The 27,718-nt window shown below is 43.9% G+C and overlaps 1 long non-coding RNA gene across 1 annotated transcript; it reads left to right on the top strand.

Annotated features, from left to right (window-relative positions):
* The first annotated feature begins 31 nt into the window (after positions 1–31).
* On the top strand, positions 32–27,718 carry LOC142736505 (uncharacterized). Its single transcript, XR_012880556.1, has 4 exons — positions 32–116; positions 23,663–23,815; positions 23,917–24,069; positions 26,288–27,718. It is a non-coding gene; the product is annotated as an uncharacterized LOC142736505 (long non-coding RNA).

Raw genomic sequence — 27,718 nt, 5'->3', positions numbered from 1 at the left:
ACGCCCCTCTGTACATGCTTGTCCGGGTTAGTGACGTTGCTGTGCTCCGCTATCGATGCTGCGCCGATGAATTGCGATATGACAAGTGCAAAGAATAGATATATCACTGTCCATGCGTATGTATTCGTTTTTATTTACTATTTATGTTACAGCAAGACTGTCATTGAAGGCAATTCAATTTAGCTAAATTATCTGTACTTTTTGGAGTGTATACTGCGTTACGTCAAACTCACTGGCTATTCATGTGTTTGAGTAGTGCGTTTTAACCGCAACCGCATAAAAAAAAAAAAGCAACAAATCACGGTCTATGTTCACACAGAGTATTTTGACGAGTTTTTTGACGCGTAAACCGCGTCGCAAAACTCGCCAAAAACGGCCCGATAATGCCTCCCATTGATTTCAATGGGAGGCGTCGGCGTCTTTTTCCCGCGAGCAGTAAAACTGCCTCGCGGGAAAAAGAAGCGACATGCCCTATCTTCGGGCGTTTCCGCCTCTGACCTCCCATTGACATCAATGGGAGGCAGAGAAAGGCTGGGTTCACACAACCTATTTTCAGACGTAAACGAGGCGTATTATGCCTCGTTTTACGTCTGAAAATAGGGCTACAATACGTCGGTAAACTTCTGCCCATTCATTTGAATGGGTTTGCCGACGTACTGTGCAGACAACCTGTCATTTACGCGTCGTCGTTTGACAGCTGTCAAACGACGACGCGTAAAAATACAGCCTCGGCAAAGAAGTGCAGGACACTTCTTTCAGATGTAATTAGAGCCGTTCTTCATTGAAGACAATGAAGAGCAGCTCAAGATTTACGGCTGTCAGAGAAGCCTCGCAAAATGCGAGGAGGAGCAATTACGTCTGAAACGAGGCAGCTGTTTTCTCCTGAAAACAGTCTGTCTTTTCAGACGTAAAAGCCAGTTCTCGTGTGCACATACCCAAAGCGTATTTTGCGGTGTTTTATGCCCGCGGCGCTCAATGGTTGCGGGCGAAAAACTCAGCGAAAATCGGCGTGCAGGGAGAGGAAAATCTGCCTCAAGCTTCCAAACTGAATTTTGAGGCAGATATTCCTCCTGCAAAATACTCTGTGAACAAAAACTGCAAGTGGTTTTCGGAGCCGTTTTTTAATGCGCTTCTATGTTCACACAGAGTTTTTTGATGCCCTATCTTCGGGCGTTTCCGCCTCTGACCTCCCATTGACTTCAATGGGACGCAGGGAAAGCGTATTTCGCTGTGTTTTATGCCCGCGGCGCTCAATGGCCGCAGGCGAAAATCGGCGTGCAGGGAGAGGAAAATCTGCTTCAAACTTCCAAATGGAATTTTGAGGCAGAAATTCCGCCTGCAAAAAACGCTGTGTGAACATAACAGCATCTCAACTGCAACATGTGAATGGACCCTTGTTTTTACCAGATGTTTGAGGTAACGTTTATTCTGCATGACAACATTTCTGAGCATCTGACACCCTTGAAAAATGCAATTGTGTCATGCAGGGAGTCAAATACGAGTTTGTGTAAGTTTGGAGGGGTTTGCACTTTCTTTGGGGTATGTACTTTCATTGTATGTACTTTTCTTTGCAATTTACTATATTTATTCAGTTATATTTTACTATGGTTGCACAGGTTAACAGGGAATACACTATGTGTTCCCATATACAGAATATTTAATACAGAGATCTAAGGGTATGTTCACGCGCTTAGGCCTCATGCTCATGACTGTAGCCATGTGCACGGCCGTGATTTTCGTGGGTCGGCCGGCCGCGGAGTGTCACCTACCAGCCGCCTGCAAATCGCTGGGCCGTGCACATGGTCACGTCCATTATTTCCTATGAGCCTGGACCGCAGAACATGGCCGTAATAAGACATGTCCGTTCTTTCTGCGGTCCAGGCTCCTGGGCCATGCACGGACCGTGAAAACCACGGTCGTGTGCATGGGCCCATAGGAATGAATGGGGCCGCAATTCTCCCGTGGATTTTCGTGGGAATTGCGGCTGCAAAACCACGTTCGTGTGCATGGGGCCTTAACCAAAAACGTCTGAAAATACGGAGCTGTTTTCAAGGGAAAACAGCTCCTGATTTTCAGGAGTTTTTAAATCAAACTCGCGTTTTTCGCAGCGTCTTTGACGGACGTTTTTGGAGCTGTTTTTCTATAGAGTCAATGAAAAAAAGGCTCCAAATACGTCCCAATAAGGGTATGTTCACACGGCTTATTTTCGTACCGTAGACGGACGAAAAACGGCCAGAAACTCGGAAGCAGAACGCCTCCAAACATCTGCCCATTCATTTCAATGGGAAAAACGACATTCTCTTCCGACGGGCCGTTTTTTTACGTGGCCGTTTTGAAAAAACGGTGTGTAAAAAGACGCCCTATAAAAAGAAGTGCATGTCACTTCTTGAGCCGTTTTTGGAGCCGTTTTTCATTGACTCTATAGAAAAACAGCTCTAAAACGGGCCGTAAAAAAATCAGCGAAAAACGGATGAAAATACAGCTCCGTATTTTCAGCCGTTTTTTATTTTGTGTGTGCACATACCCTAAGGCCGGATTTACACGAGCGTGTGCGTTTTGCGCGCGTAAAAAACGCGGCGTTTTGCGCGCGCAAAAGGTACTTAACAGCTCCGTGTGTCAGCCGCGTATGATGCGTGGCTGCGTGATTTTCGCGCAGCCGCCATCATTATGACACTCTGTATCTTTGTAAACAGAAAAGCACGTGGTGCTTTTCTGTTTTCATTCATACTTTTTACTGCTGTTGTGCGAATCATGCGCGTCCCACGGAAGTGCTTCCATGTGCTGCGTGTGATTTTCACGCACCCATTGACTTCAATGGGTGCGTGATGCGCGAACAATGCACAAATATCGGACATGTCGTGAGTTTTACGCAGCGGACATACGCTGCGTGAAACTCACGGACAGTCTGCACGGCCCCATAGATTAACATAGGTCCGTGCGTGGCGCGTGAAAATCACGCGCGTTGCACGGACATATTTCACGTTCGTCTAAATAAGCCCTAAGTGACATGCACTTCTTTTTCGCAGAAAAAACTCCCCGTCAGAACAGAATGCCGTTTTTCCCATTGAAATCAATGGGCAGATATTTGGAGGTGTTCTGCTCCCTATTTTTCGCTCGAAAAATGTCCGAAAATGAGCCGTGCGAACATACCCTTACACACACTAAAGTAAAAAAACGGCTGTAAAATACGAAGCTGTTTTCAAGGGAAAACAGCCTCTGATTTTCAGATGTTTTTAAAGCATCAAACGTTTTATGATGCGTTTTTTGGAGCCGTTTTTGGAGCTGTTTTTCTATTGACACAATGAAAAACGGCTCCAAAAACGGCTCAAGAAGTGACATGCACTTCTTTTTACGAGGCATTTTTTTTAGGCGCCGTTTTTTCAAATGGCCGCGTAAAAAACGCCCCGTCTGAACGAAACACAGTTTTTCCCATTGAAATCAATGGGTAGATGTTTGGAGCCGTTCAGCTTTCGTTTTTTCGAGGCGTTTACGCCCTGAAAAACGCCTGAAAACACTGCATGTGAACATACCCTTACCAGTGATATGTATACACAGACATGCAGAGAAGACACCGCTTGCTTCTTTTCTTCATGCCTCCATGTCTTTTCTGCACAGGCAATCTCTGTGTTGTCATTAAGAACTTCACGGCATTCCCTGGCAACCACTCGAATACAGAAGCGGCGGTATGAGTGGTAGGAAGGTTTTAAAGGGGTTGTCTTTCCAAGATGTCTAACTGTAATGATCAACTGTTATCGCTGGGAGAAGCCGCATTTGGCTATAGATTTCCACTGCAGTAGACGCAATGCGGCATTACATGGCGGCCAGAGGCGTAACTTGAAGCTCCTGGGCTCCAATCCAAAATCTATAACAGGGCCCCACCTACCATATATAATTTATAATATTGGTGTTTCCCTATGAAGCTGGGGGGCTTTTGGCCCCCTCAGGCTCGAGGTCCCAGGTACGAATGCTACTTCTGCACCCCTTATAGCTATGCCACAGTTCAACATGAACGGCTGTCCATGTAATAAATGGACATGCCTGGTCTGCCAGGATGGATAAAAAGCAGCTCTCGGTTTTGGCTAGGGACCCCCTCAATAATGTCCATATACCCTATTTGGGCATATAGACGGGTTGTCGTAGTAAGACAATACCTTTGACCTTTTATCGCAATGTCACGTAACTATATGTGACATCCGTCAAGGGGTTGGTATGGAGTGAGCTCAAGCGCTCAGCGTGCTCCAAACTGAGCAGGTGTCAGCTGTATGTTACAGCCGACACCTCACTGCAACAGGCGGAATCAAATATCGCTTTGATTCCAATGGTTTAACCCCTTAGATGCTGCGGTCAATAGCGACCACAGCATCTAAGCCGTTGGGGAATGCGCCTCCGACAACCCATTAGACGCGATTGTGGGGAGCCAATGGTTGTCATGGCACTCTGGGGCCAAATAAAGGCCCCCAGGTCTGCCATCTTTGTGCTCTTATTAAATCCTGACCCTAGGCAAGGCTTAAGGCTACGGCTAGACCTAGACTTTTGTTTTGTAGTGAGCGATAAATCGCTGTCCATAGAAATGCATTCGATTAGAGCTAATATTCTCACTACAAAAAAAATTGCTGTCCATAGGAATGCATTTAGTAGCTTGAAAATCTCTTCAAAATTGAGTCAAGAGATTTGCTAGCGATTTATTTTTAATCGCTACATGCTGGGATTTTAGGGCTACACACTTGTGAGGAATGATTTTTATGAGATTTTCAAGCTACTCAATGCGTTCCAATGGACAACGATTTATCGCTCACTACAAAAAAATGTCTAGCCCCAGCCTAATAGATGTCTGTCAAAATCAAAATATACTGCAATATATTAGTATGGCAGTATATAGTGCAAGCGATCCAACGATCGCTAGTTCAAGTCCCCTAGAGGGACTTATAAAAAACTGTTAAATTAAGTTTTTTTTTCCCTAAAGTAATGGTAAAAATTTTTAAAATAAACATAGCTGTTAGCGCTACGTCCATATAAGTCTGAACTATTACAATATAACATTACTTAACCCGCACGGTGAACGATGTAAAAAATAGCTAAATTAAAAACGCCAAAATTGCTGTTTTTTGGTCATCTTAGCTCCCGAAATTTTTTTTTATAAAAAGTGATTTAAAAGTTGCACGTACCCCAAAATGATACCAATACAAACTACAGCTCACCCTGCAAAAAAAATAAGCCCTCACAACACTCAATGGACAAAAATATAAAAAGTTATATCTCTGAGAATGCGGCGGCACAAAACAATTGTTTTTTTAAAGAGGCTCTGTCACCAGATTCTCAAATCCGTATCTCCTATCTATTGCATGTGATCGGCGCTGGAATGTAGATAACAGTAAAGTTTTTTGTTTTTTTTTAAAACTTTCATTTTTGGCCAAGTTATGAGCTATTTTATATATATGCAAATGAGCTTTGAAATGGACAATTGGGCGTTTTTTTTTCGTTATGTCAAACTGGGCGTGTATTGTGTTTTTAACTGGGCGTGTTTACGTGTATGACGCTGACCAATCAATGACCAGTCAGCGTCATACACTCATCTCCATTGATTTACACAGCAGCGATGTGCAGCCACATAAACAGAGATTAACGTTACTGCAGTGTCCTGATAATGAATACACATGAAATCCAGCATGGACGTCATGTGTATTCATTATCAGGACACTTCTGACTCTTTTCTGTGAGATTTCCAGCAAGGGAAACAAAATCTCGTTTACCTCCGTAATCTCGCGAGATTACGAGTGGCTTGCTGGAATCTCACAGAAAAGATTCAGAAGTGTCAGGATTCTGAATACACATGACGTCCAGGCTGGATTTCATGTGTATTCATTATCAGGACACTCAATTAACGTTAATCTCTGTGTATGCGGCTGCACATCGCTGCTGTGTAAATCAATGGAGATGAGTGTATGACGCTGACTGGTCATTGATTGGTCAGCGTCATACACGCCCAGTTAAAAACACAATACACGCCCAGTTGGACATAACGAAAAAAAAACGCCCAATTGTCCATTTCAAAGCTCATTTGCATATATATATATAAAATAGCTCATAACTTAGGCAAAAATGAACGTTTTTAAAAATAAAAACCGTTACTGTTATCTACATTGCAGCGCCGATCACATGCAATAGGAGATAGGGATTTGAGAATCTGGTGACAGAGCCTCTTTAACAAATAGTTTTTTCTTTGTAAAAGTGGTAAAACATACAAAAAAAACTATACATTTGGTTTTGCCTCAATCTTATCAACCCGTAGAATAAAGTTAACATGAACGTGATAGAAACAAAACCCAAAAAACAATGGCGGAATCTCAGTTTTTTGGCCATTTCATCCCACAAATATTTTTTTTTCAGTTTCCCAGTACATTATATGGTACAATAGATGGTGCCATTAAGGCTATGTTCACACAGCTTATTTTCGGGTTGTAAACGGCCGAAAAATCAGAAGCAGAACGCTTCCAAACATCTGCCCATTGATTTCAATGGGAAAAACGTCGTTCTGTTCCGACGGGCCGTTTTGAAAAACGGCCGCATAAAAAAAACGGCCGCTAAAAGGAAATGCATGTCACTTCTTGAGCCATTTTTGGAATTCTATGGAAAAATAGCTCCAAAAACGGCCGTGAAAAACGCGAGTGGCTAAGAAAACGGCTGTATTTTCAGACGTTTTTGATTTTGTGTGTGAACATACCCTTAACCCCTCCCCGCACGAGTAAGTAAGGGAGGGAGGTTACTTCCCGCATGAGGATGTACAGTTACTGAGTCGTTCCCGATGTACACAACCGGTGGCTGTGTTCGCCGGGAACCGGGATAGAAGCTGTCCCTGACAGCTAACACTCCCGAGTCACCGGCAACGGACCCCGATTAGCGGTCCGATGCCGACGATCGATGTGGTCGGTGGATTTGTACAGATACACCGATCACATTGTTTTAACTGTAAAAAGTTTTAAAAATCGTTCACGGGACTTGTAGTTAAGTCCGGGAACGGTTACGAAGGTCCCCCTTCTTTCCCCCATGTCCCATGTGACCGGCAATGGACTGCTACTATTTGTCCATTGCCGGTGAGAGCTGTGATTGGTGGGTCTGTTCAGACCCACCAATCACAGTGCACTTTTAGCCGGGGAGGGGTAAAAAATGCCCCCCCCCCCGACAGCTTACACATGTCAGTCACCGGCAACGGACATGTAAAAGTGGTCCAATGCCGGTGATCGATGTGATAGGTGGATCTGTACAGATCCACCCATCCTCCATAAAAGTTAGGAAAAGTTTTCAAAAGTTTTCAAAACTGTTCCTGTACTCCCACCACCCCTCCCCCATGTCCCTCCCCCCTCCTCCATGTCCCATGTGACCAGCAGTGGACTGCTGCTATTGGTCCATTGCCGGCGAGAGCTGTGATTGGTGGGTCTGTAAGTCGGAGTCAACTCCGCTATTGATTCCGTCGGAAAACCGTAAACCTGTCGGAATGGTGACAAACGGAAACCAGCAGCGATGTTTCCGTCACCATTGAGATCAATGGTGACTGAAACGGAAGCTGTGCTTTCACTTTCACTTTCCGTTGCAGGGTTCACCCGACGGAAACCTCCGACTGAACCCCGGAACGGAAATGAATGGTGATGTGAACAGGCCCTAAGTGTCAGTTAGTTACTCAGAAACAAAGAATGGGTATGTATAAGGCAATGACTATAACAAATCTGTCATAAAATTACCATGTAAATATCCAAAATATATTTATTTATTAGAACTTTGACTTGGTGGCATCACCTACAGGGGGCTGGGTGGCATCACCTGCAGGGGGATGGCTGGCATTACCAACAGGGAGCTGGGTGGCATTACCTACAAGGGGCAGGGTGGCATTACCTACAAGGGGCAGGGTGGCATTACTTACAAGGGGCAGGTTGGCATTACCTACAAGGGGCAGGGTGGCATTACCAACAGGGAGCTGGGTGGCATTACCTACAAGGGGCAGGGTGGCATTACCTACAAGGGGCAGGGTGGCATTACCAACAGGGAGCTGGGTGGCATTACCAACAGGGAGCTGGGTGGCATTACCTACAAGGGGCAGGGTGGCATTACCAACAGGGAGCTGGGTGGCATTACCAACAGGGAGCTGGGTGGCATTACCTACAAAGGGCAGGGTGGCATTAACTACAAGGGGCAGGGTGGAATTACCAACAGGGAGCTCTGGTGGCATTACCAACAGGGAGCTGGGTGGCATTACCTACAAGGGGCAGGGTGTCATTACCTACAAGGGGCAGGGTGGCATTACCTACAGGGGGCAGGGTGGCATTACCTATAGGGGGCAGGGTGGCATTACCTATAGGGGGCTGGGTGGTATTATCTGCAGGCGGCTGGGTGGCATTACCTGCAGGGGGCTGGGTGGCATTACCTGCAGGGGGCTGGGTGGCATTACCAACAGGGGGCTGGGTGGCATTACCTAGAGGGGGCTGTGTGGCATTATCTACAAAGGGCTGTGTGTGGCAACAAATTTAAATGAAATTCATCCGATTTTAAAACGGACAGGGAAAAAAACGTGTCAAAATCGGCCGTTAAAGTGTCAGGGTCCGTTAGTAAGTTTTACTAAGTGCTATAAAAAAAAAAAACATTAAAAAAATCTTTGTTAGACTTTGTTACAGTTCTCTGAGCTACGTGTGTGTAAACACTATATATATATACATATATATATATATATATATATATATATATATATACGCACACACACCCAAAATGGCAGCGAGACTTTACACCGATGATGCGGCGTATGCCATGATTGCGTCCGATATGGACTCAGCGAGTGGTGAGGAACCACAGTTCTTTCTCTCATCCTCCTCCTCCAGTGACAGTGTGGAACCTCCTCGTAGTTGCAGGAGGGTTAGTGCCCAGGTTTTGCCTGACCCTGAAACTGTCGATCTGCCTGACCCTGGTACAGTCAGCAGTGATTGGTCAACCCCAACCAATTACACCCCCCAAATCCCCGAATTTACTGCTGCAGCAGGCATTCACGTACAGACAGAAGAGCTGCCTATTATTGGATTTTTCTAATTATTCTTGACAGACAATTTGAACCAGCTCATGGTTGATCAAACTAACATTTACACCCAGCAGTTTATTTCGGAACACCCCAACACCTTTCATGCCCAGGCCAATCGGTGGCAACCGACTAATTGTGAAGAAATGCACAAGTATTGGGGGTTAGTCCTCAACATGGGTCTCACTAAAAAGCCTGAAGTGAGATCCTACTGGTCCACGGACATTCTCTATCATTGTCCGCTGTACCGCAATACTATGACCAGATCCCACTTTGAGGCCCTCCATAAATTTCTTCGCTTTAGTGACAATTCCCAATGCCCCCCTGCAGATGACCTAAACTTCGATAGACTTTTTAAAATTAGGCCCCTCATTAACATTTTATCCCATCAGTCTACACCCCTCAAAAAGAAATATCTATAGATGAATCCCTGGTGCACTTCAAGGGCAGGCTGAAGTTTCGCCAATATTTACCAAATAAGCACGCCAGGTACGGGATAAAAATGTACAAGCTGTGTGAATCGGACACCGGATACACACATGCTATCCGGATTTATGAGGGGAAGGACAGGACAATACAGCCCCCAAATTGCCCCCATCCTGTCCACAACAGGGAAGATAGTGTGGGACCTCCTGCACCCACTGCTTGATCAGGGGTACAACTTGGACAACTGGTACACAAGTGTACCCCTGCTCAAATGTCTAAAAGACAAAAAAACAGTGGCATGTGGGACGGTGCGAAAAAATCAGAGGCACCTTCACAAGACCCTCATCAGCCAATCCCTGCAAATTGGCGAAAGCAGGGCATTGCTGCAGGATGGGATCCTGTGTCTCAAATTTAGAGACAAAAAAGAGGTCTATATGCTGACATCTATACATGACGCCAGCTGCACCCCTGTCCCCACACGTGGATTCACATCATCCACGATGAAGCCTGTGTGCATTCAGGCATACAATAAATTCATGGGGGGGGGGGGGGGGGTTGACCTGAATAATCAGGTGTTGAAACCATATAGTGCCATGAGAGAGAGTAAAATCTGGCACAAGAAATTGGCTGTGTACCATGTCCAGCTGGCACTATATAACTCCTTTTAAATTTTTAGGAAAGCTGGCAATCCGGGTACATACTTGGAGTACCAAGAGAAAATTATAAAATTTATTTTATTTGGAGACGAGGTGGGGGAAACGTCTGCTGCTCCAAGTAATGTTTGCCAAATTGTTCCTGGGCAGCACTATCCTAGTGAAGTGCCTGGCACAGGATAAAAAATGCAGGGCACAATAAAGGTGCCATGTCTGCACAAAAAGGGGTATCCGTAAGGATACCACATATCAGTGCGACACTTGCCGATCTAAACCCGGACTGTGCATCTACCACACCTCCCTGGATTAAAAATGTTATACTTTTAAAACCCCCACCCCTCCCTTTATCATTCTGGTCTTTTACCCATTTTTAAAATTGGACACTCTAAAAAACAAAAAAAAACCTCAATATACCGCTAGATGAATACCTAATACTCTAACAAATGTGTATGATCTGCACAATTTTTTCAGGCCTATGCTTGTGGCTACAAATCATCCAAGTAAAAATAACGCCTCAAAACCCTTGTGGTGCTTCTTCACTTCCAGGCACTGCTAAGTGTCCAGACAACATATTTAGACCACTTTGAGGCTATTTCTAAACTCAGAAGAAAAATCCCAATAAACATTGTGGTGTCTTCCTGCAATTACATGCTGTGTCTAAAAAATCTGTCCTATAAATGATGCATTTGTGAAAAATTTAACATTTTATTTTTAATGGCAGATTTCTACTAAATTCAGCCCCAAAAAATATGGGGTTATAAAATTGATCACACACCTAGATAAATTCTTTGAGGGGGCAGTTTCCAAAATGGTGTTACTTCTTTGGTGTTTCCACTGTACTAGTACCTCAGGAGCTCTGAAAATGTGACATGGCACCCGAAAACCTTCCCAGCAAAAGCTGTGCTTCAAATGGTTCTCCTTCCCTTCTGAGCCCTGCCGTGGGTTTATAATACGGAAATGTTTTCAAGGGAAAACAGCTCCTGATTATCAGACTTTTTTAAGCCACTCGCGTTTTTCGTGGCAGTTTTTTTACGCGGCCATTTTTACGGCCTAAAGAACGGCCGAAAATAGGCCGTGTAAACATACCCTTATACATCAGTCCTCAATAGGCATGCTCAAAATGGCGGTCTTTCCATTCTTAGCCCTACAGTGTGCGCAAACAGCAATTTATGTCCACAAGTAAGGCATTACCATACCCGGGAGAACCCGCTTAACAATTTATGGGTTAAGATTCTCCAGGGGCACAACATATCGTTCGGTGAATATGCAGATGAATTGAAAAAATTTCAATTTTCACTTTGCACCATCCACTGCGTATTAATTTCTGAAAAACACCTGTGGAGTCTAAATTCTCACTACACCCCTTGATAGATGCCTTTAGGGGTGTAGTTTCTAAAACGGGGTCACTTTTGTTTGGTACATCAAGGGGTTTTGCAAATGCAACATGCTGTCCGCAAACCATTCCAGAAAAAATCTACACTCCAAAAGATAAACACCGCTCCTTTTCTTCTGAATGCTCCCTTATATGTAAACAGCCGATTCTAACCACATATGGGGTGTTACTGTACTCTGGAGAAATTGCTTTACAAATGTTGGGGTGCTTTTTCACCTACCGTGTGTCCAAACAGACATTTATGACCACATGTGGGGTATTGTTTTACTCGGGAGAAATTCCTTTACAAATGTTGTGGTGCTTTTTCTCCTTCAGTCCTTGTGGAAATGAAAAAAAAAATAGCTAAACCTACATTTTCTTTAAAAAATTTAGATTCTCATTTTTACGGCCTACTTCCAATAAGTTCTGTAAAACACCTGTGGGGTTAAAATGCACACTGTACCCCTAGATAATTTTCTCAAGGGGTGTAGTTTCCAAAATGGGGTCACTTGTTGGGGGTTTCCACTGTTTTGTCCCCTCAGGGGCTTTGCAAATGCAACATGGCCACTGCAAACCATTCCTGCTAAATTTGAGTTCCAAAAGCCAAATGGCGCTCTTTCCCTTCTTAGCCTCGCCGTGTGTCCAAACAGCCGTTTATTACCACATGTGGGGTATTGTTTTACTCGGGAGAAATTTCTTTACAAATTTTATGGTGCTTTTTCTCCTTTAGTCCTTGTGGAAATGAAAAAAAATTAGCTAAACCTACATTTTATTTGAAAAAATTTAGATTTTCATTTTCACAGCCTACTTCCAAAAATTTCTGTAAAAAACCTGTGGGGTCCAAATGCTCACTATACCCCTAGGTAATTTCCTCAAAGGGGTATAGTTTCCAAAATGGGGTCACCTGTTGGAGGTTTCCACTGTCTTGTCCCCTCAGGGGCTTTGCAAATGTGACATGGCCTCCGCAAACCATTCCTGCTAAATTTGAGCTCCAAGAGCCAAATGGAGGGCTTTTCCCTTCTCAGCCTCGCCGTGTGTCCAAACAGCCGTTCATGACATGACCACATGTGGGGTATTGCTTTACTCGGGAGAAATTGCTCTACAAATGTTGTGGTGATTTTTCTACTTTAGTTCTTTTGGAAATGGAAAAAAAAATAGCTAAACCTACATTTTATTTGAAAATATGTAGATTTTCATTTTCATGGCCTAGTTCCAAAAATGTTTGCAAAAAAACTGGCCGGTCAAAATGCTTGCTACACCCCTAAATAAATTCCTCGAGGGGTGTAGTTTCCCAAATGGGGTAACTTTTAGGGGGTTTCCACTGGTTTAGTTCCACAAGACCTCTTCAAAGCTCACATGGTGCCTAAAATATATTCTAATAAAAAGGAGGCCCAAAATCCAGTAGGTGCTCCTTTGTTTCTGAGGCCGGTGCTTCAGTCCAGTAGCACAATAGAGCCATATGTGAGATATTTCCTAAAACTACAGAACCTGGGCAATAAATGTTGAGTTGTATTTCTCTGGCAAAACGGATTCAAAAAGAATTTCTGGAAAAAAATAATGAACTTTGTAAATGTCACCTCTACTTTGCCTTAATTTTTGCGAAATGTCTAAAGGGTTAAGAAACTTTCTAAATGCTGTTTTGAATAATTTGAAGGGTGCAGTTTTTAAAATGGGGTGACTTATTGGGGATTTCTAATATCTAAGGACCTCAAAGCCACTTCGGAACTGAACTGGCCCCTGTAAAAATAGCCTTTTGAAATTTTCTTGAAAATTTGAGAAATTGCTCCTAAAGTTCTAGGCATTGTAACGTCCTAGAAAAATAAAAGGATGTTCAAAAAAAGATGCCAAACTAAAGTAGACTTATGGGGGATGTTAATTAGCAACATTTTTGTGTGTTATAACTGCCTGTCTTACAAGCAGATACATTTTAAATTGCGAAAAATGCTAATTTTTGCAATTTTTCACTAATTTTTGGTGTTTTTCACAACTAAATACTGAATGTATCGGGCAAATGTTGCCAGTAACATAAAGTCCAATGTGTCACGAGAAAACAATCTCAGAATCGCTTGGATAGGTATAAGCATTCCGGAGTTATTACCACATAAATTGAAACATGTCAGATTTGAAAAATGAGGCTCTGTCAGGAAGGTCAAAAGTGGCCAAAGAGGGAAGGGGTTAATTGCTGTATTTTGCATTTAGACCCTATTTATTTACTGTTGCTTATATAGCCTCAAATTGTCACCCAACCCTCAAATGAAGGCTCACAATCTAATTTCCCTATCTCCGATACACACTAGGGTTAACTTCATTGGAAAACAATTAACTTATTGGTATATTTTTGGTAAGTGGGAAGAAACTGGAGAGCACATGCAAATATGGGAAGAACATACAAACTTGATACAGATGTCAGATTTGAACCCAGGATCCCAGTACTATAAATCAACGGTACAAACCACTTGGCCACCGATTTGCCCCATTGCCTAAATGTCAACCTATAAAATGTGTTCATTTATCCTAAACCGTAAAAGTTTTGAGGAATATTTTAATATGCAATTGTATAACTTTTTCCTTGCAGGCTGCAAAATGAAACTCGCTAATCCAAGGGTTAAAGTAGCTTTACCATTTAGTAGAAACTGTAAAAAGTGGAAACAATTGCTCCTACTGTCAGGCCCCATATGTAAGAAAACTATTTTGTCTTTGCTATTTTCCCATCAGTGTACAGTAATTCAGTCTTACAGGTTCCTTCATGTGTAGGCGACAAGATGAAAAGTGACCTTGGAAATTCTGTTTTGTTGTACATGATTCTGGCACCGAACTCCGTGGAAGTCATTATCTTGGCAGTAAATGCCCTCCATGTGTTATTGTTTAAAGACCTTCACTTCTGTCTTTATTAGCCATTATAACCACATGGCATATCTCTGAAGATTATACAAACCCTAGGAAGCCATTTCACATCACATGTAAGCTCTGCCAACAAAGTGTTTGCTGTCGCATGAAAACATTTTAAAATGGAATAACACAGCAGCACTAGGTACCTAGCGTCTTCCCTTCAACATCCATCAGGTCCATTCCCTTAGTGATCCGTATTTGACTCTCCGCTCCACACCACAGTGTTACCATATACATATAGCCAACATACCCATAGTAATATTCCTTTATCTTCTCAGAAATCACTTAAGCAGACAAAATCAGAAGAAACGAGGCATGTTTATGACATGACTCCTCTGCGTGACATGGACTATTTCATCTCTCAGTATGTTGAGGTGAATTGTTCATGGTTCTATAAAATGTACAATTTAAGATCAGTATGCCAAGTACAATGTCATTTCGGTTAAAGTGAGATGTCATAATTATTTCAAGGGTTCGATCAGCATTAGTAGGGTCTAAGACTGTGAACTCATAGCAAGCTGCTGGAAGAATTCCAGAAACAAACAAAATTTTACACAAATGTTTTTACACTAAAATAATCTTTCATCATCTAAATATAAAAAAAAGTGTTGCTATATGACAATAAACGATACTGTGTATCCTCTTTATTTCTCTAAATAATGTAATATACTACCATGAATGTACAGGTTGTTATATTATGGTGACCTAGGCCGATGAACAAATCTTAATTGCACCTAACATTAGAAGACTGCCCATAACGGAAAGCCCCCTAGGACCAACACATTGGTGCCACCTTATTCAACTAGTAGAGCCTATACATTAGTCAAGAAAAAGTGTCTAAACACATTGTATTATATTAACCCCTTAATGATGCAGCCTAGTTCAGAGCCAATTTTTCAAATCTGACGTGTCACTTTATGTGGTAATAGTTCTGGAATGCTTATACCTATCCAAGCGATTCTGAGATTGTTTTCTCGTGACACATTGGACTTTATGTAAGTGGTAAAATTTGTTCGATATATTCAGTGTTTATTTGTGAAAAATAGCAAAATGTAGCGAAAAATTTGCATATTTCTGAATTTAAATGTATCTGCTTGTAAGACAGCAATGTCCAAATAGAGAAAGAGAGCAGCACAGTAGTACAACAACCTCCAGGGTAGTAGGGTGCAAGCCTCCAGGAATCCGACTTTAGAATACCCAGATATCAGGCAAAGAATAGAAATAGAGGCAGCACTCCAAAAGTAAAAAAAAGGGATTTTTATTCACCCATCTGTGTGATAGAATGCAACGTTTCAGCTGCTCAATGCAGCCTGCTTGACAAAGGCTGCATTGAGCAGCTGAAACGTTGCATTCTATCACACAGATGGGTGAATAAAAATCCCTTTTTTTTTACTTTTGGAGCGCTGCCTGTATTTCTATTCTTTGCTTGTAAGAGAGATAGTAATACCACACAAAAGTTACTAGTTCACATTTCCCATATGCCCGCTAAATGTTGGTATAATTTTTTGAACATTCTTTTATGTTTCCCCCCACCCACGCCCCCCCCCCACCCGACAGCCCCCCCCCCCCTGTCGCTATATGTATTGTCAGTGTGGACGGTGTGCGGAGCTAAGCTTGTCAGATGTAGGAGTGCTGAGTGTGTGTGTGTCTGTGTAGCAGAGCTGAGTGTGTGTGTGTCTGTAGCAGAGCTGTGTGTGTGTGTGTGTGTGTGTGTGTGTGTGTGTGTGTGTGTCTGTGTAGCAGAGCTGTGTGTGTGTCTGTGTAGCAGAGGTGTGTGTTTGTCTGTGTAGCAGAGCTGAGTGTGTGTTTGTGTGTGTGTAGCAGAGCTGAGTGTGTGTGTCTGTGTAGCACATGTGGCATATGCACGGGCGCCGCTGATCATTCATAGCCGCTTATCAGCTGTTTTGAAGAATCAGCGGCAAGCACCCCCCCATACACACACACACACACACAATTCCCCCTAAACATGCAATTACGCCACACACAACCCCACCCACTGTTCTTTTTTACGCATCACGTTTTTTAAAAACGCTTGCCTAAAAAACTAACGGCTTACTATCCCATTGACCCAACAGTTTTTTTTAAAATGCGTGTGTAAAAAGCGCGTTGTATGTACTAGCAGCGCACTTTACCAATTATGTAAATAAAAAGCGTAAGCAAGCGTTTTTTGGCACGTAAAATGCACAAAAAACGTCAAATACACACCGTGTGAACCTGTCAACTGAAAAGTCATTCAGTTCACTTTCATCATTCTAAGGGTATGTTCACACGCAAGGTTTTCAGCTGCTGAAAAATCGGAAGTAGAACGCCTACAAACATCTGCCCTCTGGTTTCAATGGGAAATATGGCGTTCTGTTTAGACGGGGCGTTTTTTACTCAGCCGTTTTCCAAAAACGGCACATAAAGACGCCCGCCAAAAAGAAGTGCATATCACTTCTTGGGCCGTAAAAAACAATGCCAAAAACGCGAGTTTGATTAAAAAAATGGCTGAAAATCAGGAGCTGTTTTCCCTTTGTTTAGTAAGCGTGTGAACAGAGCCTTAGCCTTTTGGTGTGTCCTATAGCTTCTGCCAGCTGCAGAATCACACAAAAAATGGCAGCCGGACACTGCTTAGCAATTTGAAGACACCTTTTCCTGGCTTGTAGGAGGGGGGGGAGGTGAGATTCCCTACCACATTTACGGCAGCTGTGAGTCAGATTGCTTTGCCTTATTCACCTTGCTGTAATTCTGGGACGTGCTCCCTCTGGTAGCCAACATAGGAAAACATGTCAAATTATTATTTAATTTTGAATACTTTCCACCATATGGAAGAAAAAAAAAATACAGCAAAAAACGTAAAAATATAATAGAAATAAGTAACTTACTTTAAAAAAAAAAAAAGTTTAATTCACGACACATTCCCTTTAAAGCAAAGTAGAGGTGAAATTTACACATTTAATTTTTTATGCAGAAAGGCCTATCTATTCAATTTTTTTCTGTGAAAGGGAAGGTTTTACCAGAGAAACGCAACTCAATATTTATTGCCCAGATACTGCAGTTTTTAGAAATATCCCTAGTGTGCTAATGGACTGAAGCGCCAGCCTCAGAAGCAAAGGAGCACCTAGAGGATTTTGGAGACTACTTTTTATTAGATTATATTTTAGGCACCATGTCCAGTTTAAAGAGGTCTTGTGGTGCCTAAACAGTAAAAACCCCCTAAAAGTGACCCTATTTGGCAAACTACACCCCTCAAGGAATTTATCAAGGGGTATAGTGAACATTTTGCCCAACAGGTTTTTTGCTGCATTTTGTGGAATTCGGCTGTGAAATTTAAAATCACATATTTTTCTGAAAAAATGTGCAAATCTTAAATTTTTACAAGGAATATAGGAGAAAGAGCACCAACGTTTGAAAATCAATTTCTCCCGATTATGGCAAAACCCCATATGTGGTCATAAACTGCTGGTTGGACAAACCGCAGGGCTCAGAAAGGCAGGTGCGCTATTTGGCATGTAGATGTTGCTGGATTGGTTTCTGGGCACCATGTCGCATTTATGAGCAGGGCCGGCCTTAGGGGTGTGTGACCTGTGCCTTTGCACAGGGCGCATCACTGCATCAGGTGGAAGGGGGCGCTGCGCTGGCTCCCTTCCCCTGCTTGTTTCAGAAGCACCCGGGCCCGGCGATTCAGCATTCGCCTTTCCGCCCGGGCGCTTCTTCACTCAGTAGCGTCGCTACCGCTGTAGCAGCCATAGCGGCGACACCGGCAATTAGGGCGCCCACGCCGGGCACCCCCCAGCGGTAGCGACGACACTATAGCAGAGCAGGGAGGTATCTCCCTGCTCTGCTATCTCCTAGAGCCACTGTAGCTCCCAGGAGGAGCGGAATCCCCGTGTGGCCGGGGATTCCGTTCCTGGAGCGCTTCGCTTGATGTCTCATTCATATATGGACAGTGACATCAGGGGAAACTCCTGAAGCAGAATTCCCGTCCACGGCGTTGCCGACTCTGTGACCGGGGATTCCATTCCAGGAGAAGCCAATGACGTCACTGTCCATAAATAGACACAGACGGCAGGAGCTTCTCCTGGAGTGGAATCCCTGGTCACAGCGTCGGCAACGCTGTGGACGGGGTTTCCGCTTCAGGAGTTGCCCCCATTGTCCTTTCCATATATGGGCAGAGACATCAAGCGGAGTGCTCCAGGAGCGGAATCCCTGGACACAGGTTTCCGCTCCTTCAGGGAGCTACAGTGGCTCTATCTACAGGAAGGGGGGTGCTATCTACAAGGGGGATGTGGGCTGTGTGGCACTACCTACAAGTGGGCTGTGTGGCACTACCTACAAGTGGGCTGTGTGGCACTACCAACAAGGGGGCTGTGTGGCACTACCAACAAGGGGGCTGTGTGGCACTACCTAGCAGGAGGCTGTGTGGCACTCCCTACCAGGGGGCTGTGTGGCACTCCTTACCAGGGTGCTGTGTGGCACTCCTTACCAGGGTGCTGTGTGGCACTCCTTACCAGGGTGCTGTGTGGCACTCTCTATGGGGGGCTGTGTGGCGCTATCTACAAGGGGGCTGTGTGGCGCTACCTGGAAAGGGGCTGTGTGGCGCTACCTGAAAGGGGGCTGTGTGGCGCTACCTAGAAGGGGCTGTGTGGCGCTACCTAAAAGGGGGCTGTGTGACGCTACCTAGCAGGAGGCTGTGTGTCTGTACGGCACGATCTACAGGAAGGGGGGTGCTATCTACAAGGGGGTTGTGGGCTGTGTGGCACTACCAACAAGGGGGCAGTGGGCTGTGTGGCACTACCAACAAGGAGGCTGTGTGGCACTACCTAGCAGGAGGCTGTGTGGCACTCCCTACCAGGGTGCTGTGTGGCACTCCTTACCAGGGGGTTGTGTGGCACTCTCTACAGGTGGCTGTGTGACGCTATCTACAAGGGGGCTGTGTGGCGCTATCTACAAGGGGACTGTGTGGCGCTATCTACATGGGGGCTGTGTGGTGCTATCTACAAGGGGACTGTGTGGCGCTACCTACAAGGGGGCTGTATGGCACTACCTGGAAGGTGGCTGTGTGGCGCTACCTAAAAGGGGTCTGAGTGGCGCTACCTACAAGGGGGCTGTGTGGCGCTACCTACAAGGGGGCTGTGTGGCGCTACTTACCAGGGGCTGTGTGGGGCCACCTACCAGGGGCTGTGTGGCGCTACCTACCAGGGGCTGTGTGGCGCTACCTACTAGGGGCTGTATGGCGCTACCTACTAGGGGCTGTGTGGCGCTACCTACTAGGGGCTGTGTGGCGCTACCTACAAGGGGCTGTGTGGCGCTACCTACAAGGGGCTGTGTGCGCTACCTACAAGGGGAATCTGTGAGTGGTGGGCTGATGGTCATTTTACTGTGAGTGGCGGGCTGATGGTCATTTTACTGTGAGTGGCGGGCTGATGGTCATTTTACTGTGAGTGGCGGGCTGATGGTCATTTTACTGTGAGTGACGGGCTGAAATTTAATCGGAGCCAGAAAATACCTGTGGCGCAGGTTTTGTTTGGGGACACTGTCTACGTGAGGGGGGGGCTGTACGGCACGATCTACAAGGAGGAGGTGGGGGATTATGGCACTCTCTACAGGGAGGCTGTATGGCAAAATCTACAGGGGGCACTATAATGTGTGGGGGCCACTAAGCGGACATTATACTGTGTAGGGGTACTACAGGGGGCATAATACTGTGGGCACAATTAGAGGTCAAAATACTGTGTCCTTGAAGGGGTTGTAATATATTATATTATTATAATGTATGGGGGCACTAAAGGGGCATTATACTTTTTTTATGGGGCATTTTTTTTTTTAATGTTGGGGGGATGCCGAAAGATCATTTCGCACGGGACGCTGTAGTGTCCATGGGCGTGGGCCGTCGGGTTTACTCACCTTCCGACGCCCGCAGCCGTGGATCAGTGAGCGCTGGCTCGCATCTCCTTCCTAGGAGACGCCAGCGCTCACTTCCGCTCCGGTCCGCTGTGTCCCGTAGGGTGTGAGCGCACGCTCGTGCCCGGTCTTAAAGGGCCAGCGCACGCACATGTGAACAATCATCATCATCAACTACACATGATTTCCTGGCCTATAAGAATGGCCCTGCCTTTGTGGTCCTTGCCTGAGTGTTGTTAGTGTATCCCAAGTCTGTCTTGCAAATGGTCCCCTAGTGTTTTCCCGTTCCAGTTGTTACCCGTGCCCTGTTACCTGTTTCTGTATCCCGTGCTGTGTTCTTGTTCCTGTGCCTACTAGTGTTGGGAGTTTTGCCACATCTTGTGTCATCTGCCATGTCCAGTGCCATCTTCCATGTCCAGTCTGATCTGCCACGTCTGGCACAACGTGCTGCACCTGCTGTCATCTGTCACGTCCAGTGCCATCTTCCTCGTCCAGTGTGATCCGCCACGTCTGGCGCAACGTGCTGAACCTGCTGTCATCTGCCACGTCTGGCGTAACCTGCTGCACCCACCTCCATCCGTGCCAAAGCCTCGGCCACTGTCTGGACTATTCAGGTACCCTAGTGCGGGACTTTGTATTGCTGGGGTGCTCTGTGGTTTGGCCAGCTACCTCCCCGCTACGGCGGTGCGGCCTAGTGGATCCACATACACACAGACCTAAGGCCGGCCCTGCTTAGGAGGTACCAGTACAGGGGAAACCCTTTAAAAGTGACCCCATTTTGGAAACTAGACTCCTTGAGGAATTTATTGTAGTTTTCATGAGGTGCATGCGACTTTTTTATCTGTTTTCATTCTATTTTTTTTTAAAGGCGTGGTGACTAAAAAACTTCAAATCTACTACTGTTTTTTATTCCTTTTTTTTTTTTTTTTTTTTTTTTACAGCGATCGCCGTTCGTTATAAATTACATATTCACTTTATTCTACGGGGCGATATGATTACGGCGATACCATATGGTTACAGTTTTTTTGATGTCTTATGGCGTTTGCACAATAAAATACTTTTTTTTAAAAATCATACTTTTTGTGTTGCCATATTCTAAGAGCCATAACTTTTTTATTTTTCCATCAAGAAAACCGTGTGAGGACTTGTTTTTTGCATAACAAACTGTAGGTTTGAATTGTAAATGAACTTTGTCACTATGTAATGTCTGATATTGTTTGTTTCATGTCCCCTCTAAATTGTAAAGTGCTGCGTAATATGTTGGCGCTATATAAATAAAGATTATTATTATTATTATTATTATTAGTTTCGATCAGTACCATTTTTGGGTACATGCGATTTTGTTATTATTTTCTTTTATGGCGTTTACCGCACGGGATAAATAACAAAATATTTTTGTAGTTTAGGCTGTTACGGACGCGGTGATACCAATTATGTATAGTTTATTTTATTTAATTAATTTTTTTAATAATAAAGGACTGATAAGGGAAAAAGGGGGATTTTACTTTTATTTTTTTCAAACTTTTATTTTTAATGTTTTACTTTTTTTTTGTCCCACTAGGGGACTTGAAGGCAGGAAGCCCTGATGGCTATTCTAATACGCTGCACTACATGCGTAGTGCAGTGTATTAGAGCTGACTTTGTCAGGACCTACTAGGCTTTCAAAGATGGCATAGCCGGAGGCCATTGTTAGCCTTCCGGTTGCCATAGCAACCATCGGCGCCCGTGATCATGTCGCGGGACGTCAATGGTGTTTTAACCCCTAAGAAGCCACGATCGCTATTGTACACGGCTTCTAAGGAGTTAATCGGCGGGAACCATCGTGATCGGTACCTGTTGAAGGAGACCGCAGTTGTCACAACTTATGAACGTGCCCAGAGAGAACGGCGCTGTGTTTACTGCAAGACGTACTATTAGGTCATGGAGCACGAACGATGCGGTCATTATGACCTAATAGTACGTCCAGGAACGCAAATGGGTTAAAGGGGCTTTGTCACTAGTTTGGTAATGCCCTATCTCCTAGCTAATCTGATAGATGCTGTCCCACTGATAAATGAAAACTGTGTCCCAAAACATTTATTATTTTAAAAGTTATGAGCTTTTTTTAAAATATGTAAATGAGCCTTTATTAGACAAGTGGGAGGTAACACCAGCGATTCTCCTGAGGTGGAGCTAACTCACAGCCTCTGACGCTGTCCTATTAGAATGAAGCTGCTTCACACAATATGAGAGACTGAGGCTAGAGGGAAGGGGGATCACTTCAAACATCCGTATTTAGGGCTGTGGACCACCTAGAACTAGATGCTTCCGGCGGCATATGAAAGAAGAGGTTCTAATCTTTGACACAATCGGAGTTCTAGACACAACCGGAGATATTGACAGTTGAATACACAGTCAGGAACTGAATAGCTGTATACTATAAGATCAGGTTGTGTTGCTGGGCAGGGAAGGGGGAGAAGCTGTATGCTGATTGGACAGAGTCCTACAGAAGACAAAACACAGAGTGAAAAGAAAGTCACCTCCCATTTGGCTATTAGAGCCACATTAGCATATTTAGAAAAATGGACATAGCTTTGCAAATAATAAACGTTTTTTAAAACAAATCACACTGTAGTTATCAGCAGTGTTATAAGCAAGTTTTTGCTTAAGACGTATCGGAGTTATTCTACATTGTAAATATACTTTGGAGGTGCTTCGACATTGTGTTGGTGGCACCTAACCTGTGATTCTGACCTGTGAGTACGTATTCATATAATTGTGCTTTCTGTGTTTTCCACAGCCTTTGGCTCCAGGCCTAATATGGATTTCTGTGTGCGAGACCAGTCATGGATCTTGCAATTAAACAATGTTTTTAAGGAGGATCTAAATTTGCTTTTAGACTGTAATGGGAAATACATGAGAGAGCTAACCAGTAGGCTTAAATTATTATTTAAACAGAGGACAAAAATATGGTGGAATAAAGCCTTCCTTGAAAGATACTTAAGTAAGGGCCTAATTCCAAGAGGCCTGAGAATTCAAGTATTCCCTTCTTTCCCCACTGAGGAGGAAAGTTTTAAAGGCAAATGGGAATAACTCTTCACCAATTGCTCACAAGGTTATATGGATCTCCTGATTCAGTCCAATAGTATCTCTCTAGGGACAATAGAGAAGGAAATAGAAGAGATACAAATAGTCCTCAAAAAAGATCTTTCAAGTGAGGCACTAGACAGATTGAATGCTGACCTAGAGGTAGACTTTAAGAAATGGGAAAAGGAGATCTGTCTGATAAAAACCAAGAAGTTCCAGAGAGATAATAATGATTACCAACAAGGCAGAGTATATAAGTGGAGAAATGGTAGATCACGCCCAGGACCCCGATCTAGATCAGGGTCTATATCATTTCAGGCCTCTAATGATGAGCATATAGAAACTAGATGGAATGGGGAGATAATGAATGGACAAGACCTGAGCCTCCCTCGGAGGAACAGAGAAAGGCAAGCGACGAAACGAAAGACTCCATCCCCCTATCTAGGAGGAAAAAAATCCAGGAACTTGGAGGTAATCAATTTATCGACACATATCCTCTCTGACACACAATGCGATATCCTTGGTAAGGGACTTACATTCTCCCCAAGTAATTCATTTGATTATTTTTACAGCGGTAAAAGATCTTTATTTGTTTTCACGGAAGCTGATTTTGAAAAAACTTCATGGTAGGGGTGAAACTGACGTGGGCCTTAATAGCACAATGGAACAAGAAGCTTTGTCAGCTCTGGAAGAACTACTACAAGAACAATTCCCCTCTGAACAAGGTGGGTTTCCAATCTCGATTGTTCCCAAATCTAAGAGGTCCCCCCCCCCCCCCCCTTGTCCCTCTGTCCACAAGTGGAGATTTTTACTAAACTTGTGATGGAGGATTTTAAACAAATCTCCATCAATAAAAAATATGACAATCTTACAGCTGCTCAGCGGGCGGCGTTGAATGTATTACAGTCATTTGATGACGTGGTATATAAAGCAGCGGACAAGGTGGGTAACATCGTGATTTGGCCAATCAAATTATACGAAAGGGAAGCATTTCGCCAGTTGCGAGATAAGGAGACATATCAGAAACTCACCTATAATCCAATAGGCCTCTTCTCTTCTGAGCTGGATAAAGTTCTAAATACATATTTTGAAAAGGAGATCATCCCTAAAAAGGTGCTCGACGGCCTCACAGTAAAATACCCCAAAATCCCCACGTTTTATCTTCTTCCGAAGATCCACAAAAGTGTGGTGGATCCACCAGGCCGACCGATAGTGTCGGGGATTGGGGGACTGTGCGATCCGGTATGCAGGTTTATTGATTTTTATCTGAAACCACTAGTTGAGTGCTTACCGTCATATGTGAAGGACACTACTGAGGTACTTACAAGAATAGATGGAATATCTCTGGAGACCGATATGCTTTTAGTTACAGCCAATGTGGAGTCTCTATATACGAGCATTAGACACCGGGATGGGGTTAATGCGGTCCGCTTCTTCTTGGGAATGATCTACCGGGACAGCCAGGTGTGCGATCTGGTGATTGAACTTTTGGAATACATCCTCAGTCACAACTTGTTTGTCTTCAAGGACGCCTTTTATGTTCAAAAGCGGGGCACTGCCATGGGGGCGGCGTGCGTGCGGTCATATGCCAACCTGTTTCTTGAGTATTGGGAGAGGCAGGTTGTGCATGGTGACTGCGCCTGCGCCGTGGACCATGTACAGTGCTGGTTGTGCTATATTGATGATGTGTTCATTATCTGGCAAGGTACAGAGATACAACTCATCAGCTTTATGCAGGAATTGAACGTTAATACCTGGAACATAAAACTTACTTATGTCCATGACAAACAAAGGGTGGAGTTTTTGGATGTATCCATTGAGGCAGATGAAGAGGGAAGATTACAGACCGACGTCTTTAGGAAAGAGACGTCGGTCAATTCCCTCCTGCACGCTAAATCGGCACACACTTACTCTACTGTTAAAGCTGTCCCGGTGGGTGAATTTCTGAGGATGAAGCGGATCTGCTCCTCAGAGACCAATTTTGAGAACCAAGCACAAGACCTAAAAGAACGTTTTAGAGAAAGGGGCTATAGTCAGAGATGTATTAAGCAAGGATATAGTCGAGCCAAAAAGATGGAACGTAAACAACTTCTACACCCGATAAAAACCAATAAGAAAGATGTGGCAAACAATAAGATCAGGTTTATTTCTACCTACAATAATCAGTGGCAAACAATGAGAACTATATTACAAAAACACTGGCCCATCTTACAACTGGAACCAACTCTGACTACAGCCCTACCATCAAACCCCCAGATGACGGTGAGAAGAAGTAAAAATCTTAAGGATATGCTTGTCAAAAGTCACTACACACCAAAACAGCAAAATCCCTTCTCAACCAGAGGTCCTGCTCAAGGCTGCTTCCCCTGTGGGGATTGTGTGGCATGCCCCAATGTATTACGAACGACATTTTTTGATTCCATTAAAAATGAAAGGCGGTTCAAAATTTTGCATTATATCTCCTGTAGTACAACTCATGTCATCTATTATGCGACATGCGGATGTCCAAAGGTCTATGTAGGTTTAACCTCGAGGCAATTGAGAATGCGTGTTCGCGAGCATGTACGGGATATATCTGCCGCAAAGGATATAGATGACTTAATAACCTTGAAGACGATCCCCAAACACTTCAAACTGCACCATGGAAGTGATCCTAAAACTTTATCCGTACGGGGTATAGACAGGATACATTGTGGTGTCAGAGGTGGAGATGTGAAGATGATGCTTGCACAAAAAGAATGCAGGTGGATTGTCACTTTGGGAACCATGACTCCACATGGTCTCAATGAGAATTTAAGTTTCACTGCCTTTTTATACGGTTGCCTCTGTTTTTGTATTGTTATAAATGGTTAGAAACTCCTCTTTTGTCCTTTTTCTAAAAGTTCTTTTTCTAAAAGTTCTTTTATTTTGTTACTAATTTGCCTGTTTTATATTTATGTTCAGAATTCGTTGGGTGTACCTATACAGTGTTCATTTCTGATGTGTTCCTGGAGATATACTGGATACAAGGATCATCTAGCAAAATATAAGACCTCTTTTTCTTTGAGGTCCATGATATCTCGGTCTTTGCAAACATTATAAGTAATCCCTTTGTAATTGGATAATTTGTCCTTTTTTCCCCCTGTTTGGTATACATCTCACGGGGTTTATACACTATTTGTTTTATAGTTTTTATTGGTCTCTTACTCACATTTTCTTGGAAGCTCGAAATCGTGTCTTCCTTACATGGTTTCCATGTTCTTCTTATTCACTTTATTTTAGCCCTGTAAAGTAAATTAATTATTGTTCTGATAGTCTGTTTTTTGTGTTTTTTTCTGCTATATTCACATTATCGCCATTTTTTTTGCAGATCCTGTCATATTACTCACAATGTCAGTTGTCTTCATCACTTATGTACTAACACTAGTTTTATCTTTTGTATATCATTATGGCATTATTTGCATGCGTCTTTATAAAATTGCAACTTCATGGATCATACTATTTGTTTTCACATCTCCATTTGAGATACAAACAGGGGATATACTTTGGCATGCATTGGATATATAATTAACGTAACTATCACATTAATCAACTACATACATACTCACAGCGACATCCTCCGGCCCGGGGTTGTGCATGCAGTGATGAGACTGAGAGCCCGCCCCGCTCCCCTCTCGTCTATACGCTGGCGCTGCGCCTGTGTTTGTCTCCTTGGACACGCGTCCTCGGGGGCACGCAGGCGCAGTGCGAGTGTGACGACAGGCGACAGGAATCTCGCGGCTCCAGGCAGATTCTCGCGCATGCACCAGAGACCGGACCGACAGGACACACCGGAACACTTTTTTCTGATCACTATGGCCCGTATATATAACATGGACATTCACATTGACTCACCACTACCCCCCGAGGAAGCTACAATAGCGAAACGCGCGTTGGGGCGCCAGTACACCAGGCTATATTGTGTGGGCCGTTTGACCTCTTCCACCTCCATGGGTAAGCTTGTTTTTCAACATGATACCTACCACTCCAGGCAGATCTCTTCTGACTGAACACCACAATACATGCCAGGATATTTCTGCTTTTTTCACTTATCGTTAAGGCAAGAGCTTGATTTTCAGGATGACGTTTCCTCCTAGCGTCTCTCTTAGTATTTTTTACGGATGTCACTAGGACTTTCTTTGTGTCATATCACATTCTCTACATGTAATTCACATTTCTATGCTATAAGCGAGACGCTACGACGATGCATAAGTGATGCAAGCCTCTTTACTGCCTATTGTATACATGTTCATTTTGTGTGTTTAATACAGTTTACCCGTGGTAATATCACTTTCTCTGAATGGTCCACACATGGTATTTTAGATCCTTGTACCATTTTTTATCTGTGTTGTGTAA

The sequence above is a fragment of the Rhinoderma darwinii genome, chromosome 1 (assembly GCF_050947455.1).
Source record: "Rhinoderma darwinii isolate aRhiDar2 chromosome 1, aRhiDar2.hap1, whole genome shotgun sequence".
Lineage (NCBI taxonomy): Eukaryota > Metazoa > Chordata > Amphibia > Anura > Rhinodermatidae > Rhinoderma > Rhinoderma darwinii.
The sequence above is the reverse complement of the archived record's forward strand: the minus strand, read 5'-3'. Positions and strand labels throughout refer to the sequence as shown.